Genomic DNA, 6,315 nt, shown 5'->3' on the forward strand with positions numbered 1-6,315 from the left:
GTGGTGTTTGCTCGGGAGGCAGTGCTGTTAACCGTCGTGGTACTGCAGGTTAAAAGCTGCGAGTGTTGGCGTGAGGGGGAAGATAACTTATTGACAGTTAGGGAGGCTGAGCCAAGAGCCAGAGTCCTTCAGCTATTTTTAGGATGCTGACTGTGTGAAAGTGCACTGAATACAGAATTGATGACACATATCTGAACCTGTGCCGGATTAGTGGCGTCTGCTGTGTGTACTTGCATGTGGAAATGTGCATGTGCACTATGAGAAAGCACTTTTGCAAACATGCATCTGGTACAAAGAATACAACACCGAGTGCTTTTATCTTTCTGTGCATAGCAGCGGAGGAGTGCCTCTGATTGGTGGTCACTGTGAAGAATAACTGAATGATGGACATATTAAAAGGTCTTGCAGAATCATTGGGATCTCTCTGCTATTTGTGGAGGAGTCGAGCCTTGTGTGTCTGTGCACAGGCTTGCTTGTGTTTCCTGTGTTTAGATATCAGCCTTGAGAGCGGCTCTTAGCAGTACAAGCAGTATAATTACTGAATATGGAAAAAGTGCCCACTGCTCTACCTCAGTCTGCGCAGCGGCCCTTCACAGAACAACCGAGTAAACGGCTCCATTGGTCCAATTTGCGAGAGTGCATCTGGGTGTCTTTACAGGGGAAACCATCCTAAAGCAGAACTGCACACTCCTCCTCACTCCAAGCGCCACCGTAAACAGGAACGCTCAAAACAAGAATCAAGAAAACCACAAATCCGGAGACAATGGATGGGAAGCAGATCTGCTAATTATCTTGTTTTGAGCTTTTTGACAATTTAATTATTTTAGTTCATAAAAGATCCTGCATTTACCATTATGAGGAAATCAAACATAATATGACTCTGCACATAATGGATGTCTAACAGTCATAGTGAACAGGGTGGATTCATAGACTGGAGATATTTACTGTACGTTGGCAGTGGGACAACAGACAAGGTCACATGCAGCAAAGATTTTTTTCAACTCTAACCAGTTTCTTGAATATTGTGCACTCAGAACATTTTCGATGTACTTGTTCATAGCCTTTATGAATGAATGTCCCAATGAATTTTGAATAAAGGTGCTGTAAACTTTCCTGAGTAAGGCCTTCTAATGAAATATCAACTTCTCTCAGTAGCCCACACAGTCACTGTGAGTTCTTCCTCTGAATTCAAATGTTATTGTGAGGTCATAAGAAAAGGAAGAGAGAAATAAGACATTCTTTGAGATACATCAGTGGTTCGATCTTAGATAACCACATCACGTCACGCGGACACATGTGCACTAGAGAGTGAAGATGTTTTTCTACACCACTCTGCACGTTTGATCAACATTGTCTCACAAGAAGCTAGTTTAACTTGTTAGTTTAACTTGTTAGTTTAACTTTAAGAAAATGAACATCACTATATGTATAAATAAACATGTGTGTGTAGGGGTGTGTGTCGGCGCATGTTGTTCGGTCTCATGTTTCTTTCAGGACATGATCCAGGCTCTTGCTGTGACTTCCAGGAGCAACGTTCTTGGCCGCGGAGGATGAACCCTGTGCAACATGGCCTTTAGCAAACACACTGTGCACCACAAATTCTACATATGTTTTGCATGTGGCTACACTCGTTCACTCATGGTTAATCATCATGGAACATATCTACGCTAATGATCCCGCTCTCCTTTATCACCAGAGGAAGCAGACGAGACTCTGATTGGATCATTTTATCATCTTAGTATAAATCCACGAAGTATGACATCACTGCAAAACGTTTCACACACTTCCTGCAATTCTAACTTTTAGAATCAATAGGCCTCACTGCCATTAGCTGCATGAATTTCTGCCCTCCACATGTCCCAACTCCCACCCCACCTGCAGGCTGTGAGCTGAGTGGAGCTCAGCATTGAGAGGACAAGCCGTTCTGTAGCGCCGCTGCCAAATCTGCTGGAGCCAGGGAGGGGGAAGGACAGGGTTTGAGCACGTTGAGCTACATATCTCAATGTGCACAGTGGAGCTGTGGAGAAGGGGTCAGCGGAACTTCTAGGAAAATACTCAGCTCAGATTGGACTATTTCCCAGTGTCCTGAGAGAGAAACACTCAGTTGTATCTCTTCGAACGGGACTTCTGTTTATCCAGCATGACCACCTTCGACCTTTGTCATGAATCCTTTTCATCCTCACTCATCATCCGCCCGGCAACTGTCATTCGCTACAGTTAGCAGTTTACATCAAACAAAGCCCAAGGCAGAGCAACAAAAGAAAAAAAAGACAGTGGGCAAACAAACTGGGAGGCAGACTAAATAACTGCGGCTTGTCTGCTGCATGAGCGAAACACAACCCACTGGTGTGTGTGTGTGTGTGTGTGTGTGTGTGTGTGTGTGTGTGTGTGTGTGTGTGTGTGTGTGTGTGTGTGTGTGTGTGTGTGTATCACTGGCTGTGGCTCTGCATCTGCCTATGTGTGAACTTCTCTCTCGCTTTCTCTCTGGGCGTGTATGTAGTGTGTGTTTTGTGTGCGTGTGTGTGTGTTTAGTGTGTGTGCGCACTCGTGTTGGCAGCAAACATTAGAAACAAAAGTCTCTCAGCTCCATGCATCTCCACCAGGCCGCAGCTGTTGTCAGTCTTTAAACTTTATGCAGGTGTCAGGGCCGTTGTCTTTGGGAAGCTGTCGTCGTGCGTACATCTCACACGTCTCTCTGCGAATAAATCCCCCTTCGAAAATATATGCGAGCGTGTGTGTATTTGTCAATTCGTTTGAAGATGGTTCAGTGAAAGCAAAGTCATGACGTGTACCCAAACATCCCTCGGTTGTTTTAAAAGAGTATGATGAGCGCAGACAGAGAAATTGCCTCTGCAGCTGAAATGAGGACATTGAACAGAATAACATAAACAAAACTTACCCTGATCTCTTTCTACAGTAGACTTAGATGACAGGGTTGATACCACACTCGCGTCTGTACGTTAAATATTGAAAGCCAACCACCACCAGCCAGTTAGCTAAGCTAAGCACAAAGAATGGGAACAGGGGGGAAATGTTAGTCCCTCCAAAGTGGCAAATTTTCATTGTTACTCTTCAGCTTTTGTTTACATCATAGACTTAAATAAAGATGGATGACGCTTCTCCACTTCCTCCTAGGTCCATAAATGAAGCCAAAATATCCCAATGACGAATGCTGCCAACTTGCGCATTTAGAATCTGGTAGTGAAGTCCCGCTGATTCATGCGCTTCGACCAATCGTGAGTCAGTCTCAGTTATCAATCACCCATTTTTATAGCATCAAATAACTTATTAAAACCAAACTTATCAGACAAAAATGAACCCTTGAACATACACCAGTGAGATAAGAGCTACCTAAAACAACAGAAACATCTTTGAGAAAAATCTATTTGGCTTTAACTTTAGTTCCGTGGAGGAGGCAGGATTTATGTCCTATACTGCAGCCAGCCACCAGGTGGCAATGGAGACGCTTTGGCTTCACTTTTAGGTAGCTTTCATGGCGTCTATGGTACAGTTTAAAGAAAAATCACAAAATTTTATTACGTTTGAAGAGAACCACACTAGCTATGTCCCCATTTGTGCTAAGCTAAGCTAGCCAGCTGCTGGGTCAGACACAAGAGTGGTATCGATTTTCAGATTTCATAGAATGCTGAACTATTCCTTCATCCTAAGATTCTTAACCAAAGCCACTATCACTTGATTATCTAAATATTTACTTCACCCCCGATCTGTGTCCTGAACTGAGTTGGTTGGTGAGTCCACTCGGATCTTTGAGTGGGTCGAACAGGTTGTAGCAGCTGTCCTGGACACACACCGATTGAGCTCACACTGGGGGGGGACGCTTCAGAGGTCGGATACCCAGCCTGTGCATCCCCCGCTGGGCTTCTTTTCAGCTGGGATTGGCCCTTGCCAGCAGGAGGTATGGACACCTAAGAGCAAGCTGTTTTAACAGGCCTGTTTACAGCAGCTCCCCCCCCCCCCCCCCCCAGGGACTGGGTTCCCATAGGTGTTGGCCAATATAAACACCTGTCCTTGATTCCGGATAGAACACAATCTTGCTGAATTCTAAGCTTTTCTGATGCACATTTTCAAACCTGCAACCGTCAGCAGAACTAATTTCTGTTTTGTGTTTGTAATATCTGATACACAAAAAGAAGCAAGTGCTCATCACGGAAACCTGAACATCCATCTTCATGACAGGTTGCACTCACCCATGATAACAGATCAGCAAAAACTATCATGTGGAAACATCTGGGCTTGAGTCATGACTTGACCCATGTTTATGAGTAGGCCTGTGTTTGTGTGCCCATGGTTGTGGGTTTTGATGGTGCATGTCTACTTGTGAGAACTGTGTGTGTCTGTGTGTGTGTGTGTGTGTGTGTGTGTGTGTGTGTGTGTGTGTGTGTGTGTGTGTTTTCAGGCTTGTACTCTCAGCACATGTCCAATGCAGCATACGGTGACACCCCTATGGAAAATACACACAGTGCTAATGAGGGCAGAGCAAAGTACAATCTGATACAAAAAAAAGATCCCTGTGAGAAACTAGGCCACCATGAGTCTCCACCTGTTGTTTGTCTGGCACGTGTGTGTGTGTGTTTTTTTAAGAAATTTGACAGAGACAGGGTGAGAATGACCTTTACGGCATGTGTCTTTTTGTGTTCAAGTTAGTTTAAAGTGGAACAAAAAGAAAAGGTGTGAAAGAAAATGTAAATCTGTGCACATCTTACAGCTTTCTCTGTTCAACTGGTGAAGAGGATGTGACATATTGACTTTTCTGACTCGATTATTTGCTCATTCATTCATAATGTATTTCAGGGTTTAATGCATTTTGGGAGCGTGCATTATAAAGTTAAGGTGAGGAATAGATTGTGGGGGAGATACGCACACCAGCCCATCAGTCACATCACTCAGGCTGCCATAATGTCTAATGTTATCAGATTCAAGTCCGAGCTTCATCTGACATCTAGTGGTCAGTTGCAGTACGACAACAGGCTTCACCTGCAAATTATATACTTTATATGGAAGAATGAAAGAAAACACATTACTTCAATGTGTAAAAAATAACTCTTAACATAAAAATTTGATCAAATTTAAATTTGATCAAATGTGCGTTTCATAAACAACCTTATTATTGCTGAATATTTCAATATATGATCTTATTATTTTTCAAAAAAGTGACATATACTACTACTACTACTACTATTAATAATATTATTAAAGGCTGCTTTACAGAATAGAGAAAACAAAGAAGTTATTATATTACAACAGTAACAATAATAAAAGCAATAGTATTTATTAAAAAATATCAAAATAATAGTGACACATATACAAGTTTGTACCACATTATTTCTTATTTTGGGTTATTTTCAAATACATTTTATAAATATTATCTATATATATTTTTGTATGCGGTAGTAAAATTAATCATCTTTTATTGTATAGAAGTGGCATTGTTCCAACCCACTGCCATACAAAAACCAGAGGATTTAAATATTACATTGACATGGTGCCAAAAAAACTAAATGTGAGTGAGGTTGTTTTAAGCTTGAATCACATTTGCTGGAAATTATGTCCGGGATTGCTCCTGTCCTATTAATCAGTTTATCACTGAGCCTGTGTGTTGTTTTATCCAGATGAGTAGTTTAACCCCCAGCTGGATTGTATTAGGTCTCCATGGTTACTATAAGGTCAAATGTAAAAGGTCAGGGACAGGGAGACAGATGGCAATCCAGCCTAATAACAATCCCCACAGTTATAAACAAGATGCAGATGTGTGGGAGGGAGAGCGTCTGTGTGTTATTGTGTGCCATGAACCATGTGCTGTGTAGGTTAAAGCGCTTTCACTCTGATGCTGTCTCAGAGTTTCACAGAGAAACGACATGAAAGCAATATCAAATCTTTATTTTCTGTCTGTTTGATCAGAAAAGAGTGTATGTAAAACTTGATGCTGTGTTGTGGTGAAGCTGTTGAACTTAAAAACTATAAAAAAAATAAAGAGAAACCATTGCAGAAGTGTTAGATAATTATACACCTATAAAAGCCACTGTGTTTTGTTTTGGGCCTCATTCTCGAGTATTGATGATTAGTGCAAAATATCAATATGACAACCTTCTGCTGTGATTGACAACATCATTTTAACTGTACCTGTCGGATAAATAAATATTTCTGCGGTACAGACCACCTCTGCAGCCCATTCCCCTCGCCGATTCCATGTCCTACTTTATTCTCCCCATGTTGTTTTCCTCTGTTTGCCATTGTCTCCTGTCTGCAGATATTCAATGGAATTCCGGGAGGAAAACCAGGCAGGGAGCTTACAAA

Source organism: Hippoglossus hippoglossus, chromosome 8 (assembly GCF_009819705.1).
Source record: "Hippoglossus hippoglossus isolate fHipHip1 chromosome 8, fHipHip1.pri, whole genome shotgun sequence".
NCBI lineage: Eukaryota > Metazoa > Chordata > Actinopteri > Pleuronectiformes > Pleuronectidae > Hippoglossus > Hippoglossus hippoglossus.